The sequence below is a fragment of the Phalacrocorax aristotelis genome, chromosome 4 (genome assembly GCF_949628215.1).
Source record: "Phalacrocorax aristotelis chromosome 4, bGulAri2.1, whole genome shotgun sequence".
NCBI lineage: Eukaryota > Metazoa > Chordata > Aves > Suliformes > Phalacrocoracidae > Phalacrocorax > Phalacrocorax aristotelis.
The window spans coordinates 11,492-26,829 of NC_134279.1; the positions used below are offsets into that span (position 1 = coordinate 11,492).

Genomic DNA, 15,338 nt, shown 5'->3' on the forward strand with positions numbered 1-15,338 from the left:
AATATTACACATGTCAATATATATAAGAGGTTTTTGTAATAGCCCCCCTGAATTTTCAGGCATTTTGGGGCTGTAACCCCCCTTTTTGGGGGGGAACCCCTACATGACGCCCCCACTCACCTGTTCCTCTGACGCATTATCAGCTCCCCCAGTGACACCGGGGCACCCCACATGACATCGTCACACCCCCCCCAGGACTCCCCCAATTTTATTCACCCCCAAGAAGGGCACTAAACAAGGGAACCTGCTCCAACCTGCAGCTCATTACTTTAATAGTGCCATTTACAAAGGTACACGCACACCCCTCCCACACCCCCCAGAAAAGGGGGAGCTCTGCTAAAATCTAAAAGGTGGGGCAGCCCCCCCAAACAGCTGCAGCCCCCCCAGCCCCTGTCCGCAGGCTGGCGCCTGCCCCACGGCAGAGCAGGAGCGTGCCAGAGGACGGTGTCACGTCTCTCTCGGGCTCCGCTCGGACATGTTCCCGCACTGGGACGGGCTCCCCGGGGTGACAAACAGCCCCGGTCCCTGGGGGCCCCGACTCTCCCCACCGGGCAGCCCTCGCGGCCGCACCTGCGGGGCACCCGCTGGAGACAGAGCCAGGAGCCTCCAGGCCGAGGGATGGCCCCTTACCTTCACCACGCTTAACGACCGGCAGGCATCTCTTGAGCATCACGAGACACTTAGACGACATCTGAAAAACAGAAATCCCAAACTATATTTCAGCACGTTAATAAAATAGCACAGAAGAAAATGGAGGAGCTCAGTCAGCATACGGGGTAGGAAGGAAATTGAGCCGCAGCAAGATTCCAGGCAAACGGGTCACGTCAAAACACAACACATCCTTTAAAAGCTAGAGTGATTGGAACGCTTGAAAACGGTATTAAGACTAACCGATACCATTTTGAACAGATCCTTCGCGTAACACTGAACGCTCTGGCTGGTGCTGGAAAACGTCTCATCCCTTCCTTACGGCACCGCTGCGGGGAGATAACCCCGTGAGGCTGCGGGGCAAAGTTGTACCGGAACCGGAACCTCCGCTTACAGACCCACCGCAGCAGCTACAGCCCTCGCCCTGCCGCCGCACGTCTTGCTGCCTGGCTCCACGAAGCCTGAAGTGAAGCGTGTCAAACTTGAAAGAGTAACGTAAAAAATTAAGAATAAATCTCAGTAATTCACTTTGTGCTGAGAAGGCGGGCGCGTGTTTACGCACATCCAATATGAGCGTCTAGGCTCTAAAAGCTTTCCATTTTCCTTCTGCGTTCATTCAACTCGCACAGCCGTTCACGCCCGCCATAAGATTATCTATCTCCAAAATACACAGCAGCAACGTGACTGGGGGGTTTTGGCGTGTTACGGAGTCGGGAGGGACGTCCGCCCGGCTGCCCCGCCCAAGAGATGCTGCTGAACTGCCAGGGAACCGCGCGTCGAAAGCGAGACTGAAATAAAATACTTAAGAGCGCTCCCTCAAAATACCGGCAGGAAACACCCCCCCACAACATTCAGTCGCCCCTCATTAAATATTTACAACAAATACCTACCTGCTTAAGTACACCTAACAAATCGTACCCTACATCTGCTTGGCAGTTACAGCTGAAAGAGCGCAAGTCACATCGTAAATCAGACGATGTTAGCTTTTTTTTAAACTTTCATTTATGACAGAAGAATCGGTGAGTGAAGAGATCCCCGATACGGTTTTACTTTTTTTGGGGAAAAAAAATACCACAACAAAAAACCACGCAAATCAAATCCCCACTGTTGCAATACACGGGGCTACCAAGAAGGACCGGCAGACCTGCTAATGCGTTCGGCTGTACCGAAGCATGCAGGGGAACCGCATTTTATGGTATCTCGACTGTTACAACTGAGAACCCAAGCACTACCAATGCCATCAACCTTTGGAGTATGTGCTGTGCTTGGATCTCCGCAAGGACCATGGATTTTTTTGTCTTTAAAAAAAAGCAATACTTTGCAAGTCTTGTGCTGATGAGTTCTGCTGACAAAGACACTGTCTCTAAGATGCACTCTGATGGCAAGTTCATAGAATGCAACCTCACTGAATAAGAAATATCTCAATTCTTCAAAATCTCTTCCTAACAAAAGTCACACTGTGGGGCTTTCAGATGGGTCAGATTATGCATCCTTTCACAACAAGAAACACACCAGCTAACCAGGATATTCTTGCAGTGGCCAGGTGCCTCTTCATCATGTAAAAAAGGAAAAAACCCAGAGCCAGCAATAAGTATCACACAGGTCAACACAGATCTCTTCCAGAGCACCCCCCTCATCAAAACGAACATGCCCATCGGCTCACCTGCTCTGCACAGATTCCAGCATCACACCCCGCTTCCGTCATCGCTTGTGGCACCAAACGTATCAACACACAGTAAACTACCGTTACGCTCGTGAGAAATCACCGCCCCGTGACTTCCTCATTACTACCCAGCTCACTTCTAATGCTCATACGCCGTTCCAAAGACGGCCCACGTGTTACCTACAAAACTGAAGAGCTCGACGACGGACCACAGCATTCTCTGGTCTTAGATGCTGGCCGCTGCCCCACCTTCTCAGACCTCTCATAGGCGTGCGGCAGCAGCACTCCGAGCCTGCCAGCGGCACCTGCAAAAAGCCAAGCGAAAAGGCACCTCCTGAGATGCTGCCCGATGCCACAGCCTGCCCGCACCGATCCCCGTCTCGCACCCCTTTCCCTCGACAGCCTCCCACCCGGCCTACGTCACTTGCAGCTGAACACGGCACCTCGCCCGCCGTCCGTAACACCCAAACGACACGCGTTGCTTATAACTTCACCAGCAACACAACACCTCAGAAAAGAGCTGCTACTTCAGCCCACCAATCACCACTCGCCTTGCTCGACTTGCCTCCTTTGCTCATTGCTACGCTACTTCAAAACCAAAACAAAAGACAAACGCAAGGAGCAATGGAGTCATAGAGGCATCGGTCACATCTTCCCTCTATATACACCACGCACCGACTCACCCGCTTACATCGGTCCCCTCAGTTCCCCTCCGTCGCCCTGCACGACTCGTCCCTCGGCATCTCCAAAACCAATACGAAACAAGTCGCCTGGTTGCACAGCAGTACCTTAACTGTTCCTGAACACCGACTATAACCTGCCATTAAAAACAAACATATGACATCAAACATGAAGCCCTACGCACGTACAAGCTTGAACACCCTGCAGAGGTAATCTGCTCAGCTGAACTCTAGCTGCCTCTCCCAGATAGCCACGGTCACGGCCTCCGAGCCCACAAAACGTCACGGTGATTACGGTCCTTGCCTGCTGAGGAGGGCCACTCCATCCGAGATGACGGTACCACCTTTCCCCCAACAGCCTTAGCACAGCAACAGATGAACCCTAAGCTCTCATCGCTGTGCCACCTACCCGACTCTACACGGCCAGCAAGGCGGCTCCGAGCCAAACTCACAAAACGCACACACCAACGCTATGAGAAACACTACAAACTGCGCGCCTCCAAGACGAGAGAACGCTCTCGGCAAACACAGAGACAACTGGACGGAAGAGCTCGTCCAGCAACAAGACCTGCAGAACCCTGACAGGGATGCAAGGAGGCCCTAACGAGATCCAAAATGATTAGAAGAGCGTCAGGGCCCGTGACAAGAAGTTCCTCTCAAAACTGAGAGGGAGGAGGCACAAGAAGCCCAGCTACAAGACCTAAGAACGTAAGGATGCAGGGAAGAAATCACGCTCCCTGAAAACAGACAGCGACAGAGCAGAGCTGTTCACGCATCTGGGAACGACGCCGCAGACGACAACTGCCCAGAAACTCCTCAAACATCAGAGCGATCCACGCTTTAAACTGTAACGCAAAAAGAAGCACCCGATGGGCGCCGGCCCCACAATTAGAACCTTGCCAGCCCCTAGGGATAGCGCTGTGCTCCTGAGAGCAAAGAGAACAAAGTCACCAGCCCCATGCGCCCCCTCACTGCGACCCAGCTCGCCTGAAATGCTCCTCAAATAGCCTTCGGTCGCATCTTCCCTTTAATCCCGCACACGGACCCGCTGCCTTAGTGTGCTCTACTCAGCTCTGCTCCATCACCCTGCACAGCTCCATCTTCATCCTCTGCAAGAACAGCATGATAGAACAAGTCACCTGGACGCACAGCAACAGCTTAACCATTCCACAGGTCTTGCTTCCACGTAGGAATACCATCTAGAGCCCAACTACTGCATGCCATTAAAGGAAATACCTTCAATCAAATGTTAAGCCCCACGCACGTACAAGCTTGAACAGCTGAGAGGTGCCCTCTGCTCAGCTAGCACTCTAGCTGCCTCTCCCAGGCAGCTACGGTCATCCCCTCGGCACCCACAAAACACCCCGGAAATTACCATCCTCGCCCGCTGCCAACGGCCACTCGCTCCGACGAGGGTTGTACGGGCGTTGCCAAAACAGTCTACGCATATTAACATTAACCATATACTCTTATTGCTATTCTTTCCCCCGCTCTACCATTGCTACACCCCCAGGCGGAGCAGCTCTGACACAGGCATCGACGTGCACGGACCGACACCGCTCACAAATACTACAAGCGACGCGATCGAGGCACCTAAGAAAACTCTCACCGAGACGACGGACTTCCGGCCCAGAGATGCCACCGGGCGAGAAGATCTATACGGCAGTGAGGAAGAAGCTATAGCATCCGCAGAGAAGTCACCTACCATCATCACCTGCAATAAAACCATATACCCACAACTAGGACGACGTACGAGCGACAAGCCACTCTTAAAGACCTCAGAACGTTCAGGTGCAGGGAACAGGTCCCAGAAAAGGGCTCTGCGTATTCAGACTGCTCCTCAGCAGCAGTATCGAGGCCGCCTTAATCACCGCTGCAAAAAGATGACCTTCTATAAAGGTCTAATATTTCAGACACAAGACAAATCTATGCAGTAGACTTAAAATGCGAGAAAGGAAGCTCTCGGTTACCATTATGCCGATGAGCCAGGGCTTGCAAAACCCTCAATATTGCTACCTAGGTGCCTGCTCAGCACGGAGAACAACAGACACATCGAGACCCGAGTACAGTAAGGAACAAAGACAGACTACAAAATCCACACAACAGCACAAGCACAGGCAGGAACTCCCCCTGCCTGGCAGATGCTTCTGTTTTGCAGAAAGGACACCACAACCTCTCTCGGCCCAAACGTGTCCGGTCTCTGAACGGTACCCTCCGCTGATTTTACAACCCCTGCCTGCCCCACCTGCGCTTCCCCCAACCGACCGGCCACCCGCACAAAGACCGCATCGGCCCCTCAGCTTCCCTTCCAAATCTGGGGGCTCAAAAGCCATCCTTTAAAAAGGCCACACAGGCTACGTAGGATGGGGCTGCGGTCACACGGATACTCTTCATCTCCAAACGTGCGGTGCCATCACTCAGCATCGCACCACTCAACGCCGGCCACTTCCGCAACAACAGCCTCCTCGGAAGCGCCGTGAACTTCCGCTCCCCCACGCTCTAATGAGGCTGGATGTCGCGGCCGCCGCCACCTACGGTGCCTAGAGAACCAGAGAGACAAGGCGACCCCTGCGCCTGGAAGCGGCCGCCCGCTCACAAACAATTCCACACCTCAAAAATAACAGCTGCTACGGCTCCCTGTTCATCGCTCACCTTGCCCAACGAGCTCGGGGCAGACATCCCGCTTTGCATATAGTTTTGTGAGTCCCTTCATTAACTAGTCACATAGGTGCTCACACTGCACGACCCCTCCGTTGTCACGTGCTGACCTACCTTCTCACGATGCTCTGTTCGCCCCCTCCCTTCCGTGTCCGGCTCCCTACCGCGCATCTGCACCAACAGCCACATTCCAGACTCATCCTTTCCCCTACCGTGCCAACACGGCTCCGCTCACCTCCCAATCCGTGCCTCCCGGGTCAGTGGCCACGTCAGGTGCCTGCTCGCATTCTCGGTCCGTCCCCGATGGCTGGGGAACCGTCACTCACCTTCAATGCCGGGCCCACTTCTGGGGAAATACGGAGAGGCACACAGATGTTGGACACTGCTTTCCAAAAGCAAGAGCTCACCACGCAAAACAAACTAACAAATCCTTTTGACCGACTTGTTCGGCAACACAGAGACCCCAAAGGCAGAAATCCCAGACGAGTGACCTCACAGCCCGCCCCGTCACAGCACACGACGCCATCTGCTCGCCTTTGCCGTCACGCCTCGCTCGACTGTCCTGCTTAACCCTCGACCTGTTACTTAAACTGCAAGAAAAAGTCAAACCACGCAACACACAAAAATCACAGTTCGTGTCAGATGACTCAAGCGCAGGCGGACACTGATAGGCCAAACACCAAAAGCAGTATGGGAAGCAAACAGGCGTGGCTGGTGTAGCGACACACTCCTTTTGTAGGTAACTCACTCCTGAGCGACTCCATGAACAGCCGCGTGGAGAACCTCTTGGCAGACAGCACGCTCGAGCGGCCGCGCTGACACATACGGGGAAGGAGACTGGGCTACCGGAGGCTGCTTGCACACAGAACACGACCATTAGCTAACACTTAAACACCCCTTTCCCAACCATTCCCCGGTACCAAGACTTCAAAAACCCCTCCTCTCCTCCTGAACTGTCAGGGAAGGAACCTCACTCCTTCCCGACAGCTCCTGCCCTGTATTTGCACCCCTAAAGCCCCTCTGTCAGCCGCTCCTCGGGAGCTGCCCTTCCCACCTCTGCCCCGCGTTCTGCGAGCACCTCCCACCTTCCGGCTTCCCGCAGACTCCGTGCTCTCTACAGGCCCACAAAATAACAGAAGCCCTGATGCTTATAATCTACGAGGGACCTGCCGCAAGCTGCAAAGGTTCTCGGGACAACGTGGTACTCTGCGGGCGATCGGGAAAGGCGACGAGCAGTCCCGTACACCGACACACACTATGCGTTACGTCCCTGCTGCTTTCTGAAGGAAGGCTAGAGCTCCATATACAGATGTGTACAACACACTCACCCTAACCCCTACCGCAGCATCTCACCATCAGTCCTATTGAGAGATAACGTCAACAACTTGCACAACACAGGCAAAACTGGTGGAAAAAATATAAGGTTCTACCTTCAGTCAAGTCAAAATTCCTGGAAAACAAGACAAAACAAACAAAAAACCTACCACACACAAAAAAACCCAACAAACCACAAACAAAAAAACCCAGACAAAACCATAACACCCCCACAAAACCAAATAATCCAAAACACACTATTAGACCATCTTGCTACCCCTGAACACCCAACAAAAACTTACTGACCCAAGGGAAAACAAAAGCTCGTACAAGTGTACTTCCTAATATATATCTGCTGCTCAACTTTGACTGCTCCTTAATCTCTTACCTCAACCAGAAACCTCCCCATCTCTGAATGTCAAAACACACCTACCCAAAGAGCTTAGACAGCTCAAAACCTGCAACCAACTCAAGGAACAGTACCAGAGAAGCCCAGGAGCAGAATGAGCCTCCTGAAAAAAGGCTGGGGCTCATCTACCCCAGCGGAATGGCAAAGCAGAACGAAATCTTTTAAGAACCCCTTCTCAAAAAATATCTCTGGTTATAAAGTAAATCATTTATTGTAAAGCCATCAACCATTCGGAGTCACCTCAACGCTCTCTCTCGCTCAGTCCCTTAACAGAACTAGATCAGTCTCAAAGGACAAAAAACACGAAAAGAAACGTGGAAATACACAAGCGTATCGGGAACCGTATGAAGCAGCTAAATTAACACCTCAGTAGCTGGGGCAAAACTAAATTGTAAAGGACAACAAAAAAACACCCCAGGAGACACATGGATTAAAACAGATGAAGGCTCTCTCTTCTCGCAGAAGCTCAAGAAGAGACCTGAGCCAACGGTACACAGCTCTGGGGTATCGGATACCGAAAAGAAACATACTCGAGACAGAAAACAGACTGCTGTGGGGCACAAAGGTGGCTTTGGCAAAGGTTCTGCCGGGACAAGAGTCACAGTTACAGGGAACGGACAGCGGCCGGCAGGGGAAACGCCGTCGGCGTGGAGGGGCCAGCGGGGGAAATGCCGCCCTCAGCTAACGCTGCGCTATCAAGCCTTAAGCGAAAACTGCAGAGTAGTTACAGGAGACGGGCATAAGATGGATGCTGAATATCACTTGATGGTCACAAAATCTCATGGGGATGGGCACCACGTAGCCTCACGGACACCCCTTAGACCCAAACGCTTAACGAAAGACGCTTCTTGCCAAAACACAAGCTCGACGAGGAAAAGCCAAAGCTGATGCGGGGGCAACTACTAAAATCTCAGTACGTGAGCAGGCATTACTTAAGATGGTGCGGTGGTTCTGCTGGGTCCGTCCAACCTGAGCAACGGGTTCTAACGCCTGTCCAGCAGCGTCCATGGTCTCTCTCACGGCCTCCCACATCAGAAACCTCCCCTGCCCAGGACCGCGTTTTGCATGTTCCACCCCTCCCCATCCCCGCAATGAAAATCAAACACAACAAATAAGCAGTCTACTTCATCTTCTTGGCCTCCAAAAGAAGCTTCCTTCCTCTGCTGAGCGTCGACACCAACATCCTCGTGCCGTTCCTCAAAAGCAAGCTGGTCCTCGGGTGCCCGTACTGCCAAAAGAAGACAAAACGATTATGCTCTTATAACGAGCTCCATCATCCTCTCCTCCTTCAGGAAATCGAGTCCCGATTGCTACATACCAGAAGTTTGTGCAGTAGATGGCCGAGGCCAGCCCCGTAAATGAAGCACTCTGTGACCCTGCTTTCTCTTTTGGCCACAGCACCCGCCACTGGGGAGCCCCAAACCCCTTCGTGACTCCCTACGAAAACCAGATACAACTAGTTCAAAACATCTGGCAGGTGAGAGATGACCGACAAACACGTACAGCCCACCTTACCCTCAAACCAGCCAGAGAGCTGACTTCCTCCCCCACTGAACTCTCATCTTCGACAAATTCACCAAACAGAACAATGTTTACACTGAACAGAACAAAACCCTTACCCTCTGACACTCTGAAACGGGTTTGTGCACCCACAAAATATATATATTCATGCTACCGACCCACGTACCACACTTCCTCAGGGTCAGCCCCACAAAGACAGGAGAACGCCCAATGCTCTCTCCATGGATACCCCGATGCTCCGCTCCCTTCTTTGCTGCTCCTGTCACGGGAAAACGCTGGGAATAAAAAAAGGTTCAGAGAAGCAAAACAATAAACAATAGGGAGAGGGACCAGCGCAAAGGAATAGAGAGAGGAAGAGACGAACAGGAAGGACAGACAACCCCATCCTGAGCACAGCCTCTGGGAGAGGGAAAGAGGAAACAGCAACCGTTATTACCGCAGATCAACCCTGACCAAAGCCTCCTTCCACAGGGGCTTCTGGACACACCGCTCCTTCCCCGCGCTACTGCTACGGGCCCCTGCGCCGAGGGGGAATCCAGTGCAGGCAGAGAGAGGCAGAGAAAAGTAGCCACAGGCTACAGGACAGAGAGAGGGAGGACTGAAAAGACGGGGAGGCAGGGAGCCACTCAGAGCGAGATGGAGAAAGAAGGTGCGGGGGGGTGCAAAAAAAAAAAAAAAAAAACAAACAAAAAAAAATTTTGCAGCAGGTAAGGAAAGAGACGGGGCCGGGGGAGAGACAGGGAGGGCCCAGGACGCACAAGAGAGGCAACGGGGCCCCAGTGGCCCAGGACTCACCGCGACTCTCGCTCTCAGCGCTGCTGGCACAATTTAGCCGTTCACATGCTTCTTTCCCCTCCTCTCCTCCCTGCCTCTTCTGCAGCTCCAGACTCTAGGCCGACCTCCACCTGAAGAGGATACGTGGGTGTCTTACCGCTCTTACGAGATGAGGCTTCCTCGGCACGTAGCCTAGCTCGCTCGTGCACTACACGCCCGTACCCAACTCCGGGTTACGCGTACGGACCCTGCGGTGCACGTTGGTGGCCTGGCCCGCTGCGGACTATGAAGGGGGATCCTTCCTCCCTCACCTGCAGGGACAGGCTCTCTCTTGCCTGCAGCAGGAAGGCAGCTGGCAGCCAGAGCGCCTTCAGTTTCTTCTGCTTTACCTTTCGTTGGCGTCTCCAGCTTCAGCCGAGGCAGCTCCTGTCCACAGCCGGGAAGGGCTCTGTGTGTCCCTTTTCGCCCCGGCGCCGCGAGGATGGCAAAGCCGGGCAGAGAGAAGCCACGCAAGCCTGAGACGGCCGCAGTCGACGGCGTCCCCGGGGGAAGGACAGACAACCACGTCCTCAGCACGGTCTCTGGGAGAGGGAAAGAAGAAACAGCGACCGTCATTACCGTCGATCGACCCTGACCAAAGCCTCTCCTTGCGCAGGGGCTTCCGGACACAGCGCCCCTTCCCCGCGCTACTGCTAAGGGCCCCTGCGCCGAGGGGGAATCCAGTGCACTTGAGGGCCGGCTCGCTGCCTTCACGACAGGGCCTGGGGGCGGCCAAGGGCTACGCAGCACGCTTCAGGGGAGGTGCCGGGGCTGGGGGCAGGCGCACGGGGCAAGGGGGGGGCAAGGGGAGGCTGAGCGGGAGGCTGAGCGGGAGCTCCGGCGAGCCGGGGAGGCGGCCATCATCTGCGCCCTGGGCAGGGGGAAAAGGTCCTCCTCCTTTCCCTCTTCCCTTCTGTCAGCTCCCGGGGAACTCACCGCTTCTCGGGGAGCGGCCGCACCTGCAAGCCCCCAGAAATCAACATGAATCCAACCCCAAAAATACACCGCGCCTACCGTACGCGGCACGGCCGCCCGGCACCCGAGCGCCGGAAGACCGCGCCTCCTGCCACGCCCCGGCGAACCACGTGACAGGGCCGGCAGCCACTGCGCCAGGACTACACCTCCCGGCATGCTCTGCGCCACAACACGGCCGCCCGGCAGCCGCGCGCCGCAAGGACTACACCTCCCGGCATGCTCTGCGCCACAACACGGCCGCCCGGCAGCCGCGCGCCACAAGGACTACACCTCCCGGCAAGCTCTGCGGCACAACACGGCCGCACGGCCAGCCTCCAGGCGCACCACCACAGCTCCCGGCACGCCGCCAGCCCGCCCTCCCCGCTCTCGGACCCTGCGGGCCACCGTCCCGGCCGCCGATGCACCCGGAAGCCCCACCGAGCCCTCAGCACAGCCTCGCTCTCCCCACCGCCCGCTCCGACCCGGCGCTGCCCCGCCGCAGCCCTCCTCGGGGCTTGACCCGGGACGCAGCGCTCCACCACCCAGCCCCCGCTCACCTCCACCCTCGCTACAGTCGCAGCCCACTGACGCTCGGCCACAGCTCCGCTCCGCTCCGCCCTCGGCTCACACTGGCCCCCCAGAGCCGGGCACCACCCCTTTTCCAGGGAGGAGCCGGCACCATCAGCCCCACCGCCCGCACCTGGGGCTCCTCCAGCCCCCGCGCGCAGCTGAGGCACAGCAGCAACGGGGGGCCCCCTCCCCTCACCCCCACAGTGCACCACCTCCTCCCCTGGGCTCCATCACAGCCCCTTGCCCCACGCAAAGGCAGCGCAAACGCAGCCCTGAGGGCAAACGAGAGGGCAGGTGTTTGTGCAGGCGCGCACGTAACAAGTCCCAGGAGCCATTCGTGGGTCAGGGTCCCCAACGCTCCCCCTGCCCCAAGGCCACCTCGGCCGCCGTTGCCGCAGCCGCACGGAGCTGGTGTTGGCTGCGATAGTGCTCATTTTCTCCACAGTAGCTAGGAAGGGATACGTTTTGGATTTATGCTCAAAACACCGTTAATAATGTAGAGATGTTTTCGTTCTTGCTGAGCACTGCTTCCACAGTCAGGGCCTCTTCTGGTTCTCTCAGTGCCCCACCAGCAAGTAGGCTGGGAGAGGACACAGCTGGGAAAGCTTTCCCAGCTAACTGACCAAAGGGATATTCCATACCATTTGACATCACGCTCAGCACACGCAGCTGGGGGAAGAAGGGGGAGTCCTTGGGGGCTACGGCATTTCTCTTCCTAACTAACCGTTACACATGACAGAGCCCTGCTTTCCCAGAGGTGGCTCAACACCTGCCCGCCGAAAAGGAGGAGTGAATTAATTCCTTGCTTTGCTTCCACGCACAGCTTTTGCTTTACCTATTAAACAGCCTTGATCTCAACCCATGATTTTTCTCACTCTTACCCTTCCAGCTCTCTCCCCCAGCCCACTGAGGGTGGAGCGAGCAAGCAGCTCCCTGGTGCAGAATAGCCAGCTGGGGCTAAGCCACGGCACGCGCTTGTCCCGGTTTGGCAGGGAACGGACCGTCCGTCGCCTGGCTCCTGGGGCGACGGGCTGCTGGGCAGAGGGGGAGGCCACCAAAGGTGAGGAGCAGGGCACGGGACAGTAGGAAGAGAGAAGAGAAGAGCGGCATCCGGCTGGACGGGCGGGGGGGCGTGTGTGCATGTAGTGAGAAGGCACGAGGCAGGGAACAGGACGGCCAGAGAAGGACAGGGAGCCTGACGGAGGTGGAGATAAAAGCAGCAGAGAGAGGGGAAGAGAGGCAGCAGAAAGAGGGAAGAGCAGGACACAGACCAACAAAGAAGGAAGAGGAGCAGGCTGGAGACGCACAAAGAACCTGGGGCAGGCAGCACGACAGCGAGGGAGGAAAGAAGAATAGGGGCAGGAAGCTGGACCGAGCGCGATGGAGAAAGACAAGATAAGCGACAAGAACAGGGCAGAAAGGGAAGAATGAAGCCACGGGGACAGGGAGCCGAGACAGCCAACGACGGAGGGAAGGGGCCGGGGAGGGAACACCACAAAACAAACCACGGGGCTACGTGGTACAGAGCACGAGAAGGCAGAGAATTAAGAATTAGGGACAGGGAGCCAGAAAAACAACAACAAAACAACACCCAAAACAAAGGGAGATGGGGAGCAAAAGGAATCGCAATGCGTACAGAAAGAAGAGAGAAACAATTCTAAAAGAGGGTCACGGGGAAGCCAGAGACAGCAAGATGGAGAAAGGACAAAAGCTACAGGCTACAGGGCAGAGAGGGAAGAATTAATGGATAGACACAGAGAGCTGGGCAGAAAGAGGTGGAGAAAGGCTGACGATCACACGGCCAACAGGGAAGAGAGAAGAGAGGGAGGAATTTTAAAAACAGGGGCAAGAAGCCAGAGAGAGGGAGAGAGAGGCAACACTAAAATGGGGACAAGCCACAGGGCGGCGAGGAGGGAACCGATGAATAAGAACAGGAGACCAAAGAGAACACAACGTAGAATGGAAAAAAGGAACAGCGGCCCAACAGGGAAGGAGGAATTAAAGATCAGGCACTGGGAGGCAGACAGAGACAAACGAAGAAACAAGTGGAAAAAAAAAACAAAACCAAAAACACAACAACAGCAATGGGCTACAAAGACAGAGAGAGAGGGAAGAAAGAAAACATAGCAGCAAGGAGCTGGACAGAGAGAGATGAGGACAAACAAATAGCACGGGTCTACGTGACAGAGAACGTGGAATTAGAACACAGAGAGAGGGAGCCGGACAGAGAGAGAGGCCGAGAGAAACATCTAGACGGGCTACAGCGGGCAGAGGCAGGAATTAAAACCTAGGGACAGGGAGCTGGACAGAGAGAGACGGAGGTCACAGGGAACAGCGGCGGGTGCAGGAAGAACAGGAATTCATGAACAGGGAAAGGGAGCTGGACAGAGAAGAACTCAGAAAGGCAAGAACAGTAGCAGGGTACAGAGCAGACGAATTAAAAAGCGCGGGGGGAGCGTTGAGGCAGACAGAGAGATTAAGAAAAAAGCCACGGGCTACGTGGCAAAGCAGGAGGAATTCAGAAACGGGGATGGCAACCAAGGGAGAGTGAGCTGGTGAAGGACAACGGGCATTCCAAGTGAGGGACGGGGAGCTGGGAAAAGCGAGGCAGAGAAAAACAGAATCACAGAGAGAATCACACAAAGCCAAAAAAGAAGAAACTGAACAACAGGAACAGGTGTAACCAAAGCGATGAAATCAGCCAACCAGAGACGGTGTTCCATTACGGGAACATGGAGCGTACGAATCAGCGCACCTGTTGATCTGCATTTTAGTCCCTAGGCGATCGTTAACGTCAGCAGAACAACAGACAACGTGCTTCTGTCAGAAAAGGACGACAAAACGCGGTTTCGTGGAGCGGACTGAGAGAACTAGCCAAGACTGCCAAGATTAACAGCCAAGAAGGTAAAAGGCAATTCTGGCAGGGGGAGATCGCGACCACCGACTCACGGACCACCACCGAGCCTGCGCAGCGATTTACATACGGAACGAGCAAGTTTGTACCGATCAGCAGACAGGACAATAATGAATACGTATGAATACGTAAAATTTTGATCTACAAATTGAACGGGAAAGGTGCGTGAGGTACGCACGCCAGGAGGAGCGATCCCCCGTGCATCCGGCGCCGTGAATGAAGAATGCCTGCTCTTTAATACTAAATTGGTCTTGAGGAGTTGTTTCCGATTTTACCGCGTTTTTCGGTAACACAGGGAGTCAGACCGAGAGAGCCAGAGAAAGACAAAAATACCGACAGGCTACAGGACAGAGCAGGAGGAGTAAAAAAATAAAAACGGAGCCAGAGCCAGGCAGAGAGAGGCGGAGAAAGAACAAGTAGCCACAGGCTACAGGACAGAGAGAGGGAGGACTGAAAAGACGGGGAGGCAGGGAGCCACTCAGAGCGAGACGGAGAAAGAAGGTGCGGGGGGGGGGCGCAAAAAAAAAATAATTTTGCAGCAGGTAAGGAAAGAGAGGGGGCCGGGGGAGAGACAGGGAGGGCCCAGGACGTACAAGAGAGGCAACGGGGCCCCACTGGCCCAGGACTCACCGCGACTCTCGCTCTCAGCGCTGCTGGCACAATTTAGCCGTTCACATGCTTCTTTCCCCTCCTCTCCTCCCTGCCTCTTCTGCAGCTCCAGACTCTAGGCCGACCTCCACCTGAAGAGAACACGGGGGTGTCTTACAGCTCTTACGAGATGAGGCTTCCTAGGCACGTAGCCTAGCTCGCTCGTGCACTACACGCCCGTACCGAACTGCGGGTTCCAACTGTGGGAAGAAGGGGGAGTCCTTGGGGGCTACGGCATTTCTCTTCCTAAGTAACCGTTACACATGACAGAGCCCTGCTTTCCCAGAAACAGCTCAACACCTGCCCGCCGAAAAGGAGGAGCGAATTAATTCCTTGCTTTGCTTCCACGCACAGCTTTTGCTTTACCTATTAAACCGTCTTGATCTCAACCCATGATTTTTCTCACTTTTACCCTTCCAGCTCTCTCCCCCAGCCCACTGAGGGTGGAGCGAGCAAGCAGCTCCCTGGTGCAGAGTTGCCAGCTGAGGCTAAGCCACGGCACACGCTTGTCCCGGTTTGGCAGGGAACGGACCGTCCGTCGCCTGG

General features: G+C 54.9%; 2 long non-coding RNA genes across 2 annotated transcripts; both read right to left on the reverse strand.

Moving 5' to 3' along the window:
• Positions 1-255: 255 nt before the first annotated feature.
• LOC142055895 (uncharacterized) lies at positions 256-2,425 on the reverse strand. The gene is made up of 2 exons (XR_012660118.1): positions 892-2,425; positions 256-691 (listed from the first exon to the last, which is right to left on the reverse strand). It is a non-coding gene; the product is annotated as an uncharacterized LOC142055895 (long non-coding RNA).
• Positions 2,426-4,090: 1,665 nt separating this feature from the next.
• Positions 4,091-15,286, reverse strand: LOC142055894 (uncharacterized). The gene is made up of 3 exons (XR_012660117.1): positions 14,775-15,286; positions 10,057-10,248; positions 4,091-9,798 (listed from the first exon to the last, which is right to left on the reverse strand). It is a non-coding gene; the product is annotated as an uncharacterized LOC142055894 (long non-coding RNA).
• Positions 15,287-15,338: the final 52 nt, after the last annotated feature.